At 42.5% G+C, this 22636-nt stretch overlaps 1 protein-coding gene across 1 annotated transcript in view; it reads right to left on the reverse strand.

Moving 5' to 3' along the window:
* CACNA2D3 (calcium voltage-gated channel auxiliary subunit alpha2delta 3) overlaps nucleotides 1–22636 on the reverse strand; it is a 700147-nt gene that overhangs the window by 421857 nt on the left and 255654 nt on the right. The gene's annotated exons all lie outside the window — the stretch shown is intronic.

Consider the following 22636-nt stretch of genomic DNA (forward strand, 5'->3'; position numbering starts at 1 on the left):
TCTTTATCCCAAAATGAGCAGGAATGAAGCTGCATCAAGGAGACCTACTTGCTATGGTCTGCCAGACAAGCAGCCCTTCCCTCAATGACAACACACACAGCATGGCAGGGAAAACAGCTTCTTGTGTACAATATATACAATGGTATAATAAATATTTCTTAGGAGTAAGACTGCCAATGTAATACAAATCAAATTCATGTGAAAGCTTTGTACATAGAGTACCCAAACATCTTCTTATTGTTAAGCAATTTTTGTAGACACCATTCCTTTTTGAGTTTATAATAGTAACGATAAACAAACTTGAATTTTGATTCCCAAAAGACTAATTTTAGGGCAGAAAGTAAATATAATTAAACTATTGCCAATGAAACAATCAGAACCAGGTAAGCTAAAAATTAAATGAAAAGCAATTATTTCAAAACCATTATATTATCAAATTCATTGGAGTCACATTGTTCAGACTTTAAGGCTATGGAGATAAATGAAGCTCGGGGGCCTTCCACCTGGTTATATTTGATACTGAGTTCATGAAAATAAATTTTAAAATTCTTCCCCTACTCATTTTACCTGCAGACTGAGTTTGAAAACAGCAACTGAGTAAGTTTAATCTAATTGGTGATAGACTAACATAATTTCTCTTATGCTGAAAGACTTGTTCTGAATTTTTCCTACACTTGATTTAAAGGTTCAAGTCTTTGAGGAAATGAACATAAACTGAATGGAGTGAAACCAAATAAGATTTTGTATTTTTAAAAAAGCAATTTTGTACTTTTGATGTTACTTTAAAGCAGTGGTCCCCAAACTACGGCCCACAGGCCACATGTGGCCCACTGAGGCCATTTATCCGGCCCGCCAGTGAGTGACAAGAGCACAGGGAAAAGAGAGAGAGAAAGAAAGAAAAGGGAAAGAGAGGGAGGGAAGGAAGGAGAAGTGGAGAGAAAGGAAGGAAGGAAAGAAGGAGAAATGGAGGGAACAAGAAAGAAAGGAAGGAAGGAAGAATGAAATGGAGGGACAGAGGAAGGAAGGACTGTTTTTTGGGGGGTAATTTTTTAAATTTTTTCTCTCAACATACATTCAAACAACACAGTGTACCATCTAATTTTCCATGAATAAAATGTGGTATTTTGTTAGTAACTAATATCAATCATCAAAAAAGTTGCAAAAGGGTTTTTTTTTCTAATTTTGTCATCCAGTTACATTCATTTTCTTTTAATTAAATTCCCTCCTTAATGTTCCTTCAAAAAGTGCAACACCAATTATATTTCTAACTTATTAACCATTATGCCAAAGTGCTTCCTTCTTTCTTTATACATTTCTCATAAGCCAAGAAAACCTTGTATAGCCAATCAGATGTTAACAAAAGAAAATTATATACAAAATATAAACATATATGAATTTCAGATCTTCTCCCCCCTCTAAATAGTACGTTCCCATTTTGTTTTTTTCTTTAAATAAGGTATGTGCAGTGTGCATAGGAATTTGTTCATAGGTTTTTTTTATAGTCCGGCCCTCCAACAGTCCGAGGGACAGTGAACTGGCCCCCTGTGTAAAAAGTTTGGGGACCCCTGTTTTAAAGAAAGGGGGAGGGAACTGTATTGTTACAAAATATGTACAAGTCATTAATTACGCTTTCCTTGAAACTTTGATGCAAATATGTTCTTTTTATGTGCCTTACACAAGTAAGAAATTATATGTGGTAAGATATAAATAGGATTCAGTTACTAGATCACCAATATCCTAATGTCCTAATCAAAAACAGCACCACAAAAAACATAGTAAGAACACAAGTTAAAATAGGGGGGAAATGGTAAGTGAACACTTACTAGTTCAAATCACACTAGACTAGTTCAAATCACACCAGCAGTAGATGGATTACACCCCCAGGTTCTGAAGGAACTGGCAGACAAGATTTCAGAACCACTGAACTAGCACCGGAGAACTGCCAGAGGACTGGAAAAGGACTGATGTAGTTCCCATTTTCAAAAAAAAAAAATGGGGGAAAAAAAGATCCTAGAAACTACAGATCTATCAGCTTAACCTCAATACCAGGGAAGAGTTAGGCTGTTCTCCAAAGCACCTGATGGTAGGACAAGAAGCAATGGGTGGAAACTAATCAAGGAGAGAAGCAACTAAGAACTAAGGAATTTTTTTCTGAGAGTTAGAACAATTAACTAGTGGAACTGCTTGCCTCCAGAAGTTGTGAATGCTCCAACATTGGACGTTTTTAAGAAGATGTTAAAAAACTATTTGTCTGAAGCAGTGTAGGGGTTTCCCGCATAAGAAGGGGGTTGGACTAGAGGACCTCCAAAGTCCCTTCCAACTTTGTTATTCTATTCTATTCTAACATAAAAAAGAACATAATCATGAGAATCCTCACAGACATTCTCACAATCATGGGACATTATGGGAGAAATTCCTTTAAATTGGAAACTTTAAACTATAATTTTGGACCATATTATAGATTAGGGATATCTGGCTTGATGACCATACTTGTAAAAAAGATCTTAGAGGACTAGTATTGAGATATAATTTTTAAAAAGATAAATAAAACTAGAGACAAAATGAGAAGATATTGAAAAAATTAGATTGGAAGGAAAAACTGGCAAGGAATTGTGATAGTGCTCTCCAAATAACTTCAGGACTTGCTCTATAAATGCAGAGGACATGATACAAGGTAATAGATTTCCAACTGAATGTTAGCAATAAACCAAATTACCCAGAGAGATTTTCGGCTACCTTATCTAGTTTCTGTTCAAAATGCTATAATTTGGATTCCCACACTGAACAATCTATGATTTAAGGATTTCACATCTCCGATTCTTGCAAATTATGCTAAATGATTTGAAAAGTCCCAACTCTATTCTAGCCAATTGTTTTGCCTACTTCTCTACTGTTCATCAAAAGCAGTCACAGAAAAAAGAGCATTGGTAACTTATAGATGTGCAGAGAATAACCGACTGAAGAAAAGGGATCATGAAGATAAGGTTATTGATAAGCAAAGAAATACCGGTTTGATTCTTTTTTTTTTTTTTAAAAGGAATTATAATTAGATATAAGTGTGCAGGAATTATCTCCCAGTTCAAGTCTTGTAAAGCAGAGTTCCCCAACTTTTCTTGCTTTGCAGACTTTGGGGGACAGGGAGGGATCGGTGCAAGCTGCCAACAAGTATGCATGTGCAGCTGCATTTGTGCGAAAAGCAGGGACATATGCTCACTACTTCCACAAATAGAGCAAGCATGAGCACAAGCTCATCGACTGCTTGCGCATGTGAGAATCTGCACACACACCATGGCCTATCCCTTCCATGGCACAGTTTTAAACAGCCCTGGGCCATAGCCCAGGGGTTGCACCCCACTTTTCTAAAGAATAAATTTCCAAGTTTCTCTATTATGTATCTATATCAGTGGTGGGTTCCTACTGGTGCAATCCAGAGTGTCTCATCGGCAGGAAACCACTGATGATGCAATTTTCAGTGATTTCCCCCCCCCCCCAGTGTCACAAGGGCAGGTGGGAGGGCTTCCGATATGGAGATGCCAGAAAAAAATGCACAAAATAAAGTCCCAGGTCGGTGGCAGTGCTAAGGAAGGATAGTTTACACCAGAAAATATATAATCAGATGTATCTAACTATTTACTGCATTTATGTATTGTACCTTTCCCCCAGTCTGTAATTTTTAATTGCACAGAAATCAAATGAGGCTGAATTATAATGAAAGGTAGTGACTGGCTAAAGTCATCCAATGAAAAATGGAATGGGACTATTTACTGGACCCTAGATATCTTACACTCCTTGCTGTATTTTAATGTTTCTCATTAGCTATCATGAATGAGACAACAATATGGCCACTGTCTTCAGCTCTAAGTCCTTATGCACGTTTCAGGGGGAGTTGTTTTTGCCCGTGTCATGTTTTTATCACATAATTTCCTAGAAATTTTCTAGAAGCACAAAATTATCTTTCCCATAATAGAAAACAACAATGCAAATACATTTCTCTCTATGTGCTTGTCTATGTATATATGAATGTATGTGCATCTAGGTACATGTTTATGTATCTAGGTAGGTGTTTATGGAACCAACTACCTCTGGAGATTCGTATCTTTCACACCTTACTGGCCTTCTGTAAAGCTGTAAAAGACATGGCTCTTCTGGCAGGCTTGGGGCCGTTGATCGAATGAGATCTGGCCCTGTCTGAATGTGCCGTTTATCAAGGGTTTTAATGAATTTCTTTATGCCACTTCTAAAAATTATCTTTTCCTGCTGGAAACCGCCCAGAGTCACTTGGGAGTTGGGCACCAAATAAGTAAGACAAACAAACAAAAACCAACTAACCAACTAACCAAACAAATAAATAAATGTATGTGGGGAGACACATGGGGTGAGGTATCATCAGTATGCGGATGATACCCAGTTATATATCTCCACCCCATGTCCAGTCAACGAAGCAGTGGAAGTGATGTGTCGGTGCCTGGAGGCTATTGGGGTCTGGATGGGTGTCAACAGACTCAAGCTCAACCCGGATAAGACGGAGTGGCTGTGGGTTCTGCCTCCCAAGGACAATGCCATCTGTCCGTCCATAACCCTGGGGGGGAATTACTGGCCCCCTCAGAGAGGATCCACAACCTGGGCGTCCTCCTCGATCCACAGCTCACATTAGATAAACATCTTTCAACTGTGGCGAGAGGGGCGTTTGCCCAGGTTCACCTGGTGCACCAGTTGCGGCCCTATCTGGACTGGGACTCACTGCTCACAGTCACTCATGCCCTCATCACCTCGAGGCTCAACTACTGTAATGCTCTCTACATGGGGCTACCTTTGAAAAGTGTTCAGAAACTTCAGATCGTGCAGAATGCAGCTGCGAGAGCAATCATGGGCTTCCCAAGGCATTCCCATGTTACTCCAACACTCCACAGTCTGCATTGGTTGCCGATCAGTTTCCGGTCACAATTCAAAGTGTTGGTTATGACCTATAAAGCCCTTCATGGCACCGGACCAGAATATCTCCGGGACCGCCTCCTGCTGTACGAATCCCAGCGACCGGTTAGGTCCCACAGAGTTGGCCTTCTCCGGGTCCCATCGACTAAACAATGTCATTTGGCGGGACCCAGGAGAAGAGCCTTCTCTGTGGTGGCCCCGACCCTCTGGAACCAGCTCCCCCCAGATATCAGAGTTGCCCCCACCCTCCTTGCCTTTCGCAAGCTCCTTAAAACCCACCTCTGTTGTCAGGCATGGGGGAATTGAAAATTTTTTCTCCCTTCCCCCTAGGCTTATAGAATTTATACATGGTATGTTTGTTGGTATGATTGGTCTCTTAAATTGGGATTTTTTAGATTACTTTTTAATATTAGATTTGTTAAATTGTTTTTTATTGTTGTTAGCCGCCCCGAGTCTTCGGAGAGGGGCGGCATACAAATCTAAATAAACTCAAACTCAACACACATTACATAGATGTAGAAATACATTTGTGTCAGCGTTCTAAATAGCATCTGAGAAATAAAACATGTCCCAGTCCATTTCTCTCAATCAGAGCTTGATTTATTAACAGAACCATGTTAGCTACGCCATTGTCATTCCGATTCTGAGTACTTCCCAGAATCCCACCTAGGTTAAGGTTCATCTTCCATCCCCTACACCCACAAGTTCATCACGAGAGCCAGTCTGTGTGCAGGAGCTTATCAACTTCCTCTTCTCTTCAGTTGAGGCAGAACAAACGGTGGCCTTGGCATGGAGAAAGGAATCTTTGGAATCTTTCTCCTCTAACTACTCCCATGCCCCCTTCTGTTGTGTCAGGCTGAACTCTCTAAACTCCACATGAAAACTCAGGCCTGACAGGCTGCCCTCCTTCAGAAAGAACCATGTCCTGGAAAAGTGTCAGGCCTGAGTTTTCATGTGGAGTTTAGAGAGTTCAGCCTGACACAACACATGAAAACTCAGGCCTGACAGTTTGCATGTTTGCATCTGATATTTTGCTTTTCTTTCTTCCATTCAATTGTGTCTTTCTAAAAAGAAAAACCACAAAAGATTTCTATGAAGCTATGTAGTACCACTACCACCACACCGCCCCCTTGGTTGTTGAAATAAAAGTTGCCTGTGTAATAACCCACAAATATCACGGGCCTTCTATTGCCTGCTAACTCAGCATCATTCTGGCCTTGATCTGCCCTGAAAAGCTTAACACTCTAGTATTTCACACTGTATAGCTTATTACATGCCAAGGAAAACATGGATTTATATACCATTTTAAACTCATTTCATAGAAAAGCATTTATTTTGTCACTTTTCAGCAGCTCCTCCATAAAATCCAGTCACCAGAGTGTAACATAGAATAAAGTCAAGGAAAAATCATTGTTTCTCATTGTTCAGAATGACTTATTTTATATTAACATGCAAATCTTATTACAGAAGCATTCAATTGTTGAAGTACAGTACTTGACAAATTTTGACAAATGTTACCTTCACCACCAAATCTTATTTTTTTTCCTCTATTTGTGTTAAGAATATTAAAAATGAGATGTGCATTCTACACATAAAGAGGTTTGCAAACCCATCTCTCTATTTTGTAGCATATATGGTACAGTAGACCGTACTTATCAACAAGATTGCATGACCTTTAGTTCTCTTAATCAAATTTTCCATTTGTTCTAGTGCAATACATAAATCTGTATAAACCAGCTCTTTTAGAATTGCAAAGAACTAGTCAATCAAAGAACCTAGAGGGTACCAGGTTGCTCTAGTAGAGTTCTGAAGGCAAAGCAACAAATAATTGAGGGTGATTTTCTTCTACTCCATTCTGAGCATACATATCCAAAGGGATGTTTAAACACCAGCATTCTGCATATAACAATATTTTTAAACTTAACATTCAAATTAAGCAAGTTTTACTCAGAGGAGAGCATGAATGAAGTAAAATGAGGAATCTTAATAGAATCACCAATCTACTTGTATCAACTCTGGGCAGCTTAATGCCAGAATTTCATATAACACAACAGATCATAAGCTAGGCAATCTTATTTTAACCTACCATCTTGGATGAATCCAGTTCATGATTTAATTTATAATTTGTTCTGTTACCTGAACTCAGCAAAACTAGGTTAATTGCATAAATCAGGGAAGCATGCCTAATGAGCTCCATTTTTGCTTCCTTTTCTTATTTGTTCTATAACCAAATCACTGTGTTCTGCTGATAAATAAATCAACAATCACAAGTGACTTTTGCTTCTTCTTAACTGTCAGTTTTTTAAAAAACTTGGGACTGTGTTTTAAGATAGCATTTCAATGCACAGTTACCGAGAAATAGCTTAAATTAAGTTAGATCTGCTTACAAAAGAAAATCTTACATTATTTAAAGCCTTACAGATATTCTTTGTGCATCAGATATTAAAATCCTTGTCAGTCAACAATAGCCTAAAATTAGGGCATGAAAATTAATCTAGCTAAAATGAGTACCCTTGCAATTAAACAGTGTTTAGATTCCAAGAATGGAAAAATCCATTTAATTAAACAGATTATACTATATTGTCTCAGTCAGGGAAGCACTGAAAAAACATTCCATATATCTCAGGGGTAAAATCCAGCAAGTTCTGAAGAACTGGTAGGGGAAATTTTGAGTAGTTTGGAGAACTGGTAGAGAAATTTTGAGTAATTCAGAGAACCAGCAAACACAAACTCTGGCTGTGTCTGGGTGGAGGGATGGAGATTTTGCAATATCCTTCCGCCAGGATTGGGGAGGAAATTGAGATTTTGCAGTATTCTTCCCCTTGAGTGGGAGGGAATGGAGATTTTGCAGTATTCTTCCCCTGGAATGGGGGTTATTTATTAATTGGATTTCTATGCTGCCCCTCTCCAAAGACTCGTGCAGATTTTATTTATGGGGATTTAGTTATGGCGATTTTGCAGTATCATCTCCCTGCCACACCCACCAAGCCGCGTCCACCAAGCCACATCATGCCCATCAAGCCATATCCACAGAACTGGTAGCAAAAAGAAAATTGGATTTCACCACATATGCCTCATGCAGTACACAAACTTTATATTTTTCCCTCATATTGTCTAAAATTTAGCAACATTTTAACAGCATGTCTCCATTTCAAACTTTCCAAAACTTTATAATCAAAGCTACCCTACACCTATCTTTGCAATTATTAAGAATACATCAGAAATAACGCATTATGTTAGATGACATTCGTTTATTTCAGACTACTCCAAATTGTTTCTGGATGACTTATAAAAAATAAACACATGTTCACCATAAACATGCACCAATATTCTAATATGCTTTGTAAGGACATCATAGACTTTTTTTTTAAAGTCTATGATGTCTTTAATATTATTATTAAAAAAACTTCATGAATTCATTATAATGAACTTTTGTTAGAATCACAGAAGCTAGATTTGAAAGAATTCAAAATATCTTAACATTCAAAAAATTAGGACTGAAACAAATTACCTTTCAAATAGCTGAAGAATATAATACAAGAATCTCCCTCTCATCTTAAATTGCCACATTCCCAATTCCATCTTTTTTTACAGATTTTTCTTTTTTGTGGCCCCCTGATCTTGTTGCCTTTTTCTGAACTTTGTCCACATTCACAAATATTTGTCAAAAGAGACTGCTTAGAATCAGTCACTACAGCAGAGTTATTGAGATAAGACCAATACAGAATAAAGAATATTTAATATAAGCATACCATTATATTGAACTGATTTTTAAATATTACAGTTGTATAGATGCTGTTGAACTCCAACCACAGCAGTCACTTAGTAAATCTTAGAATGAGACTTTTGACTAGCTGATAAAAGCCTGATAGCAATCCTCTGCAGATGACTTAAGGCTTGTCACAAAATCACAAAAGTCGATTTCCTTATTGAAAATTAAACCTCTACTGCCCCCCAAACAATCTTGTATGGGAGGCCTCACCTTATGCTTTACAAAGAATGATTCCTCCTGGTAATACAAACACTAGTATTGTCCCTATTCCTATAATGTACAGAGAAAGGTTTAAATAAATAGTACTCCACCAATTTAATTCAAAGAATTAAGCTGACTTTTTTTTTTATCTAGGAACAAAATCCTAGAAGACAAACTGGACTTCAGTACTTGGCAGTTTAAACACCTGCTAGGCAATCTAACACATCTGTACCAATGATTACTGCTATTCTATCCCTGAAAACAAAGAGGTCTTGGACTATTAAACCAGGTTCCATTAATAACCAATTAGAATCACTGTAATACACTAAGTGATAATATTATCACTTGTGTACCTCTATGATCTCTGTACCAAGTAGCTGCTTTTCAAACTCTCAGTGTGGTTCCTGTTCCTGTTATACTTTTACACAAAGTCCCTAGATGAATTTTGCAGCTAGGCTACATTACAAATATGAAAAATGTGTTAACCATCACATCCATTTAGCATTATCCAGATGTCCAAGGTTCATTCCAAATTTACTTTAAAAAATCCAAGACCCCTTTTTTTTCTGTTTGCAAGGTTAAAAAAATTCTTAGTGGAAAGGGGTTATCAATTCAAACCTGGTCTCAACTTAGAGTCATCTTTCCAATGAGATCACCAACTGTTGCCCCAAACAGAGTCTTTTGCATGGAACAGTGGACACTGACAGGAGACGAACCAAAAAGATCATGGGAAAACAAGGCAGGACTATTGAGAAGCTTTGGGAAAATAATGGGAATGCTTTAAGTAAGTGGCTGCTTTTTCAACAAATAACCATGGATGGGCTGCTATGGGTTCATCCAGGTTCGGTACAACATTATGGCTGGTTCAGAGAACCTCTAAGCCCCACCCCTGGCTGGTCCCTCTCTTTCCAGGAGTCTCCAAGCAGGCCATTTTGGATGCAAAGTGTTTGTTGATTTGATTTGATTTGATTCTACTTCGATGCCGCCCAATCCTGAAGGACTCAGAGCAGCTTACAACATTATAACAATACAAAAAGATACAGCAATATAAAAGAAGTTGAATATAAACTCTAAAAAACTAACCCAATAATAAAGTAAGTGAAGGATCTGCACGGAGGCTTGGAGGGGGGGGACAGGCCTCCTAAAAGCTCCAGAGGTCCTCTAGAGCTCAGGGGAGGCAGTTTTCACTCTCCCAGAGACTTGAGGAAAGCCTCCAGAGCCTTGGGAAGGCAAAAACGCCCCCCTGTCATGTTGCAGAAGGCTGACTAGGTCACATCAATCATGGCCACGTCCACCCAGCAATTGGACAGACCCCAGGCTTGCTGAAACTTTTGAAGCCCACTCTTGGAAATAGCAAATTATATTATGAAGTATCCATTTCTAACTCACAGTATAATCACTACTATCACTTGAAGTTAAGAGAGTCTCGGGAACAAAGAAGACAATTTATAGATTGATCCTCACCAATAAAAGTTTGTCCATCTACCTTTCCTTGGGAGAGAGGGGAGGGGGTGGGGAAGGAAGAGAGAGAAGGAAAGGGAGAGGGATACAGATACTGATGTTACATTTGCCATGTCCCACCCACAAGATTTCACATGACTTCCAAGGATAGCTGCAGAAAATAGCAATAGAGTAATCAATGCCTGGAATGCACTACCTGACTCTGTGGTTTCTTCCCCAAACCCCAAAAGCTTTAACCTTAGACGGTCTACAGTTGACCTCTCTGTGTTTCTAAGAGTTCTGTAAGAGACATGCATAAGCGCACCATTGTGCCTACCGTCCCTGTCCTACTATCCTCTTATATCGTTACTTTTTTTACTTATGTTTATACAAACTACTACATGTTTGATAGATAGATAGATAGATAGATAGATAGATAGATAGATAGATAGATAGATAGATAGATAGATAGATCCTTAAAAGTATCCACAATCCCAATACCTGAGTTGTTGTCATGTTTTTTTCCTTAGTTTGAATCAAATCCTATAGAAGGTATGGTATTTTGGGAAGCCATCAAAAAGCTACAAGTAAAAAAGATTTATCTTGTTTGCTGCAATAGTTATGCTGCATGCATATATATGTTTATATATATACAGTAATACCTCGTCTTACGAACCTAATTGCTTCCAGGGGGAGGTTCGTAAGACGAAAAGTTCGTAAGACGAAACATTGTTTCCCATAGGAAACAATGTAAAATCCATTAATCCGTGCAACAGGAAAAAAAATGCAAAAAACCGCCGCCGCCTGGCTGTCACCTTTTGAAACAGCCGGGGGTGCTTCCCAGCGTCCTCCTGAACCTGAACGCCAAACCCAAACTTCCAGGTTCGGCATTCGGGAGGCCGCCGAAAAGCCCCCCGGCTGTTTTAAAAGGTGACAGCCGGGCGGCGGGGCTTCCCAGCGGCCTCCCGAACCTGAAATTTTGCCGAACCTCCGGGTTCGGCATTCGGGAGGCCGCTGGGAAGCCCCGCCGCCTGGCTGTCACCTTTTAAAACAGCCGGGGGGCTTCTCAGAGACCTCTCGAACGCCGAACCCAGAAGTTCGGGTTTGGCATTCGGGTTCAGGAGGACGCTGGGAAGCCCCCCGGCTGTTTCAAAAAGCGACAGCCGGGCGGCGGGGCTTCTCGGCGGCAGCGGCGGGTTTGTAAGAAAAAAGTTCGTAAGAAGAGGCAAAAATTTTCTGAACCCCAGGTTCATACCTCGGGTTGTTCGTAAGACAAGGGGTTCGTATCATGAGGTACCACTGTATATGTATATGTATGTGATAATTGTTATTATTTGCATACCTGGCTCCTTGGATGGTGTTTTTCTCAAGTTTCTTAACTGCAAGCACTGTTAAACTCAACAATTTTCTTTCTTTTTCATAAAAATATCATACTTCTCCACATGTAATATTACTGGATTCTGTGAGCCCTCCTGTGGCTAAATTTTAACATCTGCATATTTCCAGGATTATATAAAGAGGAAATTCATCACATCGGATTAATTTTTTATTCCAAAGTAATGACTTCATGAAGGGAGATCTAGCTTCACCCTAGTTTCTGTATGTCTGTTAAATTTTTACATTTCCGGGTTTTAATTACTTCTGTAATCATAATACATTCAACAAGAGTACCAACAATTTAATATATTTCTGACCCAATTTGAACCCCTGAATAGCTAGCTGAATGTGTTCATCTTGCACTGAAATCTTTTTCTGTCTAATAGCTTATCCTAAACTACATTATGGTCGCTGTCCATCTCAGTGGAAGAAGTGGAATTATGGATGCACCCTCAGCATCTACCAATCCTACGACCCAGTGCAGATTAAAAGCTGCATTATTAGGTTACAGCAGTGATCGCTCTTCTTCTTCCAAATTAAATGGTGGGGATCTTACAAATGGAGTAAGTTTATGATGCATTAGCATTTCTTTTTCCATCAGGGACTGCTGGCTAATATACTAACATTCCTGTTCATTTGATGGCAGATATAGATAATTGGATGGAAAGAGTTTGAATTATTTGTCAGTAGGTTTTTTAAAAAAATAATAATATTGTAAGCAACTATTACAAAATCAACTTGAGAAAATTATTTTCGCCATATTAAAACCAGTTAATTCATTAAATTTAAATCTCCTAGAGTTGTTTTATGGTGAGACAGGCAGCATATAAGTTTAATGAATAAATAAATAAGTCAGCTCAGGAATATCACCAAGTAAGGTATTGAAAACTATTATCAGTAGTTTTAAGTGTTGGAAAGTTAGCTTCACCTTCCATAAAACTGGGCCAATGGATAGGGAAGGCAATGGGCCAGCACAATAGAAATTTGCAGGTAAGGATGGATCGGCATTTATTGTTCTGGTACAACTGTTGATGAGGACATATTTTAATGTTAGATTTGACAAGTGCAGGAGAATAAAAGCTCCCAAATTCTTGCTTTTCCAAAGCTATCCTTCTAAAAGAAATTCTAATGCCTTCCCCAAGTTCTATTTCTCAGGGTAAATGAAAATCCCAAATTGCTCATGTTTGATTTGGCACAGATTATTATATTCAACCAAGCAGGGCAGAAATCATTATTCACCAGCCTACATGTCTGTGGTTTCACTGATGCCATTCAGATTTTGCACAGAAGGTTGACCAGCAGCACTTGCAGCATGCTTTTAAATTGCAAAATTTGCATTCATTCAGCCTGGCTATTAGAATGAGCAAATCCTATAGCCAATTTAATGCAGTCTGATGACTTATTTATCTGCTTTAGTGTTTAACTGGATTTTTTCCCCCTGCCCTCTACTACTCATTTCGGATTAGGTATTTATAAACAAGACATAGTCACAAATGCATGATGTAACAGTCAAGTAAACAAAATATGTGATATATTTATTCTGCTGGTGTTTCTGATAGCTTTGGCGTTTAATTTGGTTCCATTACAGACCATAAAGAGCAAATTTAGAACTCCACCTAATATTTATAATATAATATTACATACATAATCTACCCCGTGCAAGTAATGCTGCACATATGGGAGCAATATTGAAGAAACCCTTAATAGGAGATGGATAGTGGTAAGAAATGAAAACAGCGATTGTTAATCATTATAGCTGTTTACAAACAGTCTAGGCCAAAATAAAAATATTAATTCATAATAGCATGATGAAATGCATTTGAATAATTTCATTCTGCTTTTATAGCAGAGAGCTGCAAGATTTTCTACATTATATTTGCAAGGTAAAATTCAAATGTACACAAGTTTTAGCTTTATCACTCCGATCTTACTGTTTTAATTGCATTGCACAAATGTTTTCCAATTAATTTTATAAATACGTTATATATTTTGTAAACTCCCATGATTGATTTAAGTAGAAAAAGTTATCAGATCCATTCATACTAACTTAACTCAGAAAATAGTAAGATTAGAGAAAGCTTCATCCTGGTTTAACAGTATGATAATTAATGGACGGGAGGAATAACCAATGTTTGATACAATATAGTGAAAAATACTAACGTGAGTAAAAAACAGCATCTTGAAACGACTATGGTTCATTTAATATAATCAACTGTCTGACTACACTGATTGCAAGGCAGTGTCAGCAGATATGGAAGAAATAATTCTTGGTTGAAGATATATTTTTTTAAAAAGTCATTATTTTACATCATTTCTCTGAACTATTAAAGTTAATTTTGATGTGGTGTCTAATTTTAGATTAGATAGGCCAGCAGGGTACTGCTTGTGTTCTCAACCTTCACATTTGTTTGGTAAAAGTTTTTTTTCTCTCCACAATTTCTATATATACATCAATACATATACACAATTATCAATACATATACACAATTATGCATTTTTATCCAATCTTCCATAAATCAATAATCTTATTTTACACCTGTCCATTATTCTGTTTTTCCTCATTTCTTTACACTCCACTCCCTCTGTCTCCATATTCTCCTTCTACCTTCTTACTCCTTCTCTCCCCTGTCCTACTTAACCTTCACATTAAAGCAGCAAACAACCCCAGATCATCTTTTAATACAGATGCATAGATTTCTCCTTTGATGACTAGGTATTTGTAGTTGAATGCCAACAATAAGGAACTTTTTGAAAGAATTGTAAATTATATAACAGGCTTGTGTTGTGTCTAATTGAGGCAAATAATTTTACTGGATTTCATCTAGGTCGGTCTTCAGGATCAGAGGTTTTGTCTTCTGAGCTTTTGGACTCATACTGAAGCCCATCTGGAGGGAACTTCCATCATACTCTGATAGAGAGAAGTTCCATGATGATGGGTTCCAGCTTCAGCTCGGAAGATAAAAACCTCTTGTCCCCATGACCAAGACATTACCTGCTAAACAAATAATTCCCTCAATACTGTCAAAATATTTACTAAGTCTGCACTACTATTAATCTTCTCATCATTCCCATCACCCATCTCCCCCCACAAATGACTGTATGACTGTAACTTTGTGGCTTGTATCCTTATGATTTATATTGACTGGTTCCTAATATGATTTGATTGCTTATTTGCACCCAGACTATCATTAAGTGTTGTACTTTATGATTCTTGATGAACATTTCTTTTATGTACACTGAGAGTGGCCAATAAAGAATTCTATTCTATTCTATTCTATGATACCTATTCACTTTAATTCATGCAAACAATTTTCCCCAGAAGTGGAAAACACAGCAATGACCCTGTGGAAAATATTTTTTTTTTAAATATTATTTCTTCAGGACACTAGTAGACACTCTAAAGAGTTGAGAATTTAATAAATAATGTTGATCTTCCAAACTATGAATGACTGTCAGACTTTCTACTAAATCTGCACTTCTATTCTACTAGTTTTTCTCATCATTCCTATCACCCATTTCCTCCCATGTTGACTGTATGACTGTAATTTGTTGCATATATCCTAAGATTTTTATTAATATTGCTTCTTCATTGCTTATTTGACCCCTATGACAATCATTAAGTGTTGTACCATATGATTCTTGACAAATGTATATTTTATTTTATGTACGCTGAGAGCATATGCACCAAGACAAATTCCTTGTGTGTCCAATCACACTTGGCCAATAAAAATTCTATTCTATTCTATTCTATTCTAAGTATAAAATAAAGCCATCCATTTGAGTATCTTACCTATTGCTAACTCATTTATATTCAGTTAATGGTATTAGCAATTCATTTTGACTCAATGAAACAAAAATGAAATTAAAGGAGCTTCAGCTGATAAGCTTTTCTTAAAAGTAAATTCTTTGAAATTCAAATGTACTTTACTCTAGTGCTCATAGAAATGTTTGCCCATGTGTTATAGGCTGTTAAAATTACAACTTAAAAGGAACTTGAAAACAACTAACTGAGACATAATTGGGTTTCCATCAACGATCAAAAGGAGCCAGTTAACCCTGGGATAAATAATTAGCCGCTGTTTCATTAAGATAATTCCCAATTTTAAAATCAAGGGATTAAATTCAACCCAAACAAAATCCCACTGCTTTTAATGAATTTCAAAGGCATGATCATGTTTTTACCTGTGGGATCCATTAAAGAAGATAAAGGCAGTGAAGCATAGGAGCTATGACATTTACCCATCTGGCATCAGAGTTCTCCACATATTCTTTTTAAGGATAATTCCTGGAAAACTGGCCTATCATGTGTTTACTGATTTACTAACATCCTGTCAACAGCTGCTGCCTCGTTTCCAATGAAAAGGGGGAAAGGGGGCATTTATTAGCTTTCAAGCACTAATAAAAATATTACTTTCTCTTAGGTCATTTTCATGCTGGGAATGTCACTTAAAGAGAGTATGGGATGCAAAGTTGTGCTTTCTAATAGGAAATATATAGTTGGAAGAAGGGGAAGGGGTTATTTATGCAGATTTGAAACAAGTCATACAAATAACACAGAGTATGAGCAATGGCCAGTTAATAATATGAAAAATAAAGGGAGTGCTCCAGATTATTTTTAAAATTCAAACCTTGAATAAATATCATCTCTTTTCCTTTTCCCAAAAGCTTTCTCCATTTTTTTTCTCCATAAATGTTTAGCAAATCAATAATGATAATAATAAAATAATTAAACATCTACAACTGCTTATCCCAAGTCTAGATGGATAAAAATGTCAAATCCAAACTAAACATCTAATTAACTGAACAACAAACCATAACAAAAATTGACCACCAGTGAGGCCCTACCTTTATGTGGTTGTGGGGCAGGGATGGGTTTCACTTACTTTTGCCACTGGTTCGCATTGCAATGTTTCACACGTGCATGCACAAGTCCCCCATGAAATTTCACTTCAGCGCATGCTCAGAAGGTGGATTCAGCCTGAAACACAGCTGAGGAGTTGATCAACTGTGCTTCGGGTGAAGAAATAAAGGTCAGTATTAACTTGGGGGCAGGCAGGAAGGTTTTTTTTCAAAGCAGAGAACAAGGAGAAGCCATCCAAAGACAGAAAAAATTGCCAAAAATTCAGAAAAATAGATGCCAGCATGCATGGACTGGCATCAACAGAACTGGATCAGTGACAGCAATGTTACATTACCAGCAGGTCGCTAATGGCTTAGGTCATGGGCAGGCAAAGTTAGCTCTTCTATGACTGGTGGACTTCAACTCCCAGAATTCCTGAGCCAATCATGCTAGTTCAGGAATTCTGGGAGTTGAAGTCCACATGTAATAGAAGAGCCAATTTTGCATACCCCTGGCTTGGATAATCTGGTCCAAACCGGAAGGAACCCACCCCTATTGTGGGGACATGTGTTGAAGATGAGCCAGGATGGCACAATGGTTAGAGTGCAGCACTGCAGGCTACTTCAGCTAACTGCTAGCTAGTTCAGCAGTTCAAATCACCGGCCAGGTTTGGAGCAGTTTACTTTGAGTTTGTATTTGTTGTGTGCTTGTGTATTGTTGTGGTGGAAGCTGAAGTAATTGTTGACAAGAAGGGCATAGCAGATGATTTGCAGAAGAGACGGAGTAATGACACGGACACAAGAGCTGGATTTAAACTGGGTCATTTTTATTAAAATAAATTAGCATAATTTATTCAACTAAATTAGCATAAATTAACATATCTAACTATGACCCAAACAATGGACCTGCAGGGTCAAACAATTGCTTCCGGGGCGGAAAATGACATCACATAAACTTCCTAGGCAACATATGGGCGTAGCTCCATGCTAGTCCAGATGAGGGACCCCTCCCTCACCTGAGACCCTGCCATGCACTTGCATGAGGGGGGTCCCGCCGGCTAACCCCTAACAGGGGACTTAAAGGTGCGGGACCCAAAGACAGGTTCCCCCCAACTGCTCATGTCGCTTCCACCACAAGCTTGGAGAGAACATGTCAATCATCCCCAAAGATGCCCAAAGGAGAACACGCAGTTGCTAAACCACCACCCAGTTTTCCGCCCCTAACCTGCCACGGAGCGGGGGTCAGATCTCTATCTTGGCCCCCCGACTCTCCCCTCTAACTGCGCCAGCTCACGCAGAGACCACTGCAGGTCCTGTAAGAAAAATGGTGTTCCTCTGTTCTGACAGAGGAAGACCAACAGCCAGGTAAAGCCACAGCTGATCTATGGTGATGCGGGGATGGGCCACTACCACCCCGCCTAACTCTCTGACTACCGTACCCAGGGCCTTAATAACTCCCCGTCTAACCCGGTGAAGGGCCCTAAGAGAAATGGCATCCCACCAAGTGATCCTCGGGAGGATCTCGACCACACCACTTGCGTGGTGGGCCCCACAGTGCGAAGCCACCGCAGGCTTCGTGAGCCTGGCAGATCTAAAGTAGACCCCCAGGCCCACACAGGTCCTTGCCACCGAGGTGCAAGACCCACCACCTGGGCGCAGCAATGGGATGCCGCCCTCCCAGTACCAACTGGGTGCAGCAATGGGATGCCGCCCTCCCAGCACCAACTGGGCGCAGCAGTGGGATGCCCTCCCAGCACACATCTGGGCGCAGCAATGGGATGCCACCCCCTGCACCAACTGGGCGCAGCAATGGGATGCCACCCTCCCAGCACCAACTGGGTGCAGCAATGGGATGCCACCCTCCCAGCACCAACTGGGCGCAGCAATGGGATGCCGCCCTCCCAGCACACATCTGGGCGCAGCAATGGGATCCGCCCTCCCAGCACACATCTGGGCGCAGCAATGGGATCCGCCCTCCCAGCACCAACTGGGTGCAGCAATGGGATGCCGCCCTCCCAGCACACATCTGGGCGCAGCAATGGGATGCCGCCCCCCGCACCAACTGGGCGCAGCAATGGGATGCCACCCTCCCAGCACCAACTGGGCGCAGCAATGGGATGCCGCCCTCCCAGCACACCTCTGGGCGCAGCAATGGGATGCTGCCCCTGGCACCGACTGGGCGCAGCAATGGGATGCCACCCTCCCAGCACCACCTGGGCGCAGCAATGGGATGCCGCCCTCCCAACACCACCTGGGCGCAGCAATGGGATGCCGCCCTCCCAGGACCAACTGGGCGCAGCAATGGGATGCCGCCCTCCCAGCAGTAGCGGTAGAAAAAACCCTTCCCACCGCACACCTCTTCTCCCCAGCCAGCCGACGTTGACCCATCCGCCCAATGACAGTTGGGTCCCCCCGGCAGCCCATTGTTGCTGAGCGGTCGGCCCAAAATCACGCTGTGACCCCAAAGCAACACCGACGGTCTCGTACTGGCGGGGCTAAGTAGAAGAGGGCCAAAAGAGGTGAACCTAGCCTAAGATCTAGCCCCAGACCCTCAGTCAGCCGTTCGTATCCTAAACAGGCCGCTGATCGCCAGCGGCCGATTTCCCGAATCCTCCGTATCGAGAAACCCCTAATTGCCGCACTAGTGGTGGCGCCGATACGGAACAATGCGTTCCACAGCCGGCGGGATCAATGCCTGGCTCGGCCAAAACCCCTGTCCACTAGAACCCAGCTGACTAAATCAACAAACCGGAAGGCACGGAGCGACCTGTCAGCCTGCAAGGAGGCCATAGCCTCACTGACCTGCAGGGCCCCAAAAACATGACAGAAGCCGCTGCCCCAAAAGAGACGGGCCCCATAGAGGGAGGCACACAGACTGTCCAAGCTTGATTAACAAGCAACAGCTGCTGCCCGTCAGAGCCTGGTGACTATCCTAAGGGGTCCCCTGTCACTCCCTCACCCAGCCTTCCAGCATCTTCCGAATGCGGAAGGCACCAGAAAGGTCCCCAAACCCCCTCGCCTTGGACAAAAAGACGAGGCCGGCCAACTTGGACCTGACTGTCCTAACTGAAAGGCCACGCTGCCTAAGCTGGACACAAAATTCCACCAGATGTTCCACTGGGGCAGGCCAACTATGGGGGTAACCCCTATCCTGCCTGAAATCTCAAACTCCGTACCTGCATGCTGCTAAGCCCTCGGGGCGCCTGATGCCACATACAGGGTCATAGCCCCGCAGGCCTCTTCTCTCCACTGCTTGGGAGCCCGCCCAGGCTCCAAAGGTGGTCGGGAAAAACCTCTGGTGACACTCGGGCCCACGGGGCCAGGGTCTAAAACCTGGACAACTGGCCACGGGACAAAGCGTCAGCAATCCCGTTGTCTAACCCAGGGACATGGCTAACCAAAATTAAGACATTTAGGGACAACGACCTGTGCACAAAATGGCGGACAAGCAGCATGACCCTGTTGCTCTTAGAGGACAGAGCGTTCACAACATGGACAACCGCTAGGGTGTCACACCAAACGCACTGTTTTGTCCCTAACCTGCTCTCCCCAAAGCTCTAAGGCCACTACCAAGGGAAAGAGCACTAAAAAGGTCAAGTCCTTAACCAGGGGAGAGGCCCACCATTCCGGAGGCCAAGTCGACCAGCACGCTGGTCACCTAACACAACCCTGAAGCCACAAGTCCCCGCAGCATGTGAACACAACTGCAACTCAGCTTCCAAAAGAAGCTCGTGCCGCCAAAATGACAAACCATTAAAGCGTTCGAAGAACACCCGCCAGACGCCCAAGTCAGCCCTGACCCTGGCACATAAGTGGGTACGATGATGGGGCAACTGGAGCCCCTTCATCGCACCGTACAACCTCCTAGAAAAAGCCCAGCCGGGAACAATAACCCGGCAGGCAAAATTCAAAATCCCCGCTAATTCTTGCAGCTGCCAAAGGCGACCTTCCTGCAGCCCAACACTACATCGAGTTTACCCCGAACCTAGACTAACCTGTCCAGGGGCAATCTAGAAGATTGCTCCTCTGAGTCCAATTCAATACCAAGAAAGGTAATCTTGGTAGCAGGGCCCTCGGTCTTCTCAGGGGCTAAAAGCACCCCCAACTGAGCACAAAGGGCTTCGAAGTCCTGCATTAGAGCAAAGCATAGCTCTGAACGCACAGGCCCTACCATCAAGAAGCATCAAGGTAGTGAACGACCGAACCCAGACCACTGCGCCTCCTGAGCGCCCACTCTAAAAAGGTGCTAAAGCTCTCCAAAAGGGAGCACGAGACAGAGCCACCCATAGGCAATGCCCTGTTCACATAGAAACCACCTTCAAAGTGGGAGCCCGAGAGCTCGAAGTCGGCTGGGTGAATGGGGAGGAGCCGGAATGCCGACTTAATGTCGCATTTACCCATAAGGGCTCCGACCCCACACTTCCTCACCACGGCCACGGCCGCATCAAAGGATGCGTACCGGACTGAACAAAGTTCATCAGGAATGCAGACATTCACTGACTCCCCTGTGGAAAAAGACAAACGGTGAATCAACATAAATTCACCACTCGCCTTTCTTGGTGACCACCCTAAACGGGCACACCCTAATATTCGGGGAGGGCGGTACCAGGAAATGCCCCAGAACCCTGCCCTCCCCACCACCTCTTCCTTTATCAAACCTCTAACCTTATCCTCATGACCTGCAACCTGTCCAGGTTGCCGGACATGAAGGCTCTCCTAACCCCCATAGAAGGGATCCTAAATCCCTCAAAGAATCGCTGCAGGAGAGCAGTCGCTCTCAAGCGAAGGTGGTAGTTTATTCAACCAACCCCCCAAGGACAGAAAGATTAATTGGGCCGAGCCCCTTTATCCCCAGCAGGCAGGGGCTGCTTAACCCCCCGCCCCTGACGCCCCAGGCCCCAACGGAAAAGCCGTCCCAGGGGCCTGAGCAGCCGTAGCCAGAGTTGGCGGGGACCACACCAGGTTACAGGTGCCCACCAGAGACCGCCCAAAAACTTAACCCCAGTCCCAAAAAACCCGGCCGGACAAAGGCCTGACCGGGTAGAGGGAGGATCGGAGTGGATGACTGTAGCCTGACCTGCCCGAAGGGGGTATAAGACTCCCAGGGCAGCCCTGTTCCCCTCGGGTCAGGCAACGCCCCAATCGGGGTTCCCGTCCCCCGAGCCTCATTTGGACTCACCTAGCCCGAGCCGAAGGCCCACACGTCCTCCATGGCCCTGCCACTGGACGGGCCGGTGCCTGACTATTTGAATTTATCTACCAGGAGTAGAAATTCAAGGCTTTAATGCTAGTATGTGATAATTTATTGCAGCATTCACAATGATATGTGTTTCTTGTTTTAAACAGGGGGCCAGAGCCACAAGGGCCCTGGCCCAAACAATGACAGAGGGAACCCTGCCTGGGAAGGCAGAGAAGTAGCAGAGGTGCCGCTACCGTTTTATTTTATTTTTATTTTTTTTATGTTTTTAATTTTTAATGTTTTATCCAAGGGGAGCCAAAAATGACCAACGTCGCCCTCCTCAAACCCGAGGAGGAGCAGGGCCAGACGCTCCCCGCCCCCCCTTTGACGGCCCACTGAAACCGCTGCCAAGTCACTCAGGGGGGGAGCGCGCGACCGAGTACCCCCCCAGCGATCCCCCCCGTCCCGAGGGATGAGTTACTAGGCGGGGGGCTCACGCCGGACAAGCTTGTTAGGAGCAGGGAGCGCAGCTATCGTAAACCCCTGACCGACGATCGGTACCCTCCTTCTATCCGGGAAGGTCGTCCTCTTTAACCGAGCGCGCAGCTTCAGGAGGGACGCACATGGCGCGAGAAGAGGTGACAGCTGACGCAGGGGCAAACCGCAGGCCACGGACGGGCCGAAGAGGGTCTTTCCCCAGCTGCTCGCAATGAGCAGCAGTCGCCTCAAGCCTCCGACGAGGCTTCCAAAGTGACGGCCGTCTCCACGCGGCCGCCGAAAAAGGCTCCAAGAGCAAACAGCCAAGTGTCTGCTCTGCTGACGTAGTCCGGGCGAACAGGCCGAACCCGGGCCTGCACGCCCTTTTATAGGGCTGGCAAGCCCCGCCCGGACACGTC

The sequence above is a fragment of the Erythrolamprus reginae genome, chromosome 2 (genome assembly GCF_031021105.1).
Source record: "Erythrolamprus reginae isolate rEryReg1 chromosome 2, rEryReg1.hap1, whole genome shotgun sequence".
NCBI lineage: Eukaryota > Metazoa > Chordata > Lepidosauria > Squamata > Dipsadidae > Erythrolamprus > Erythrolamprus reginae.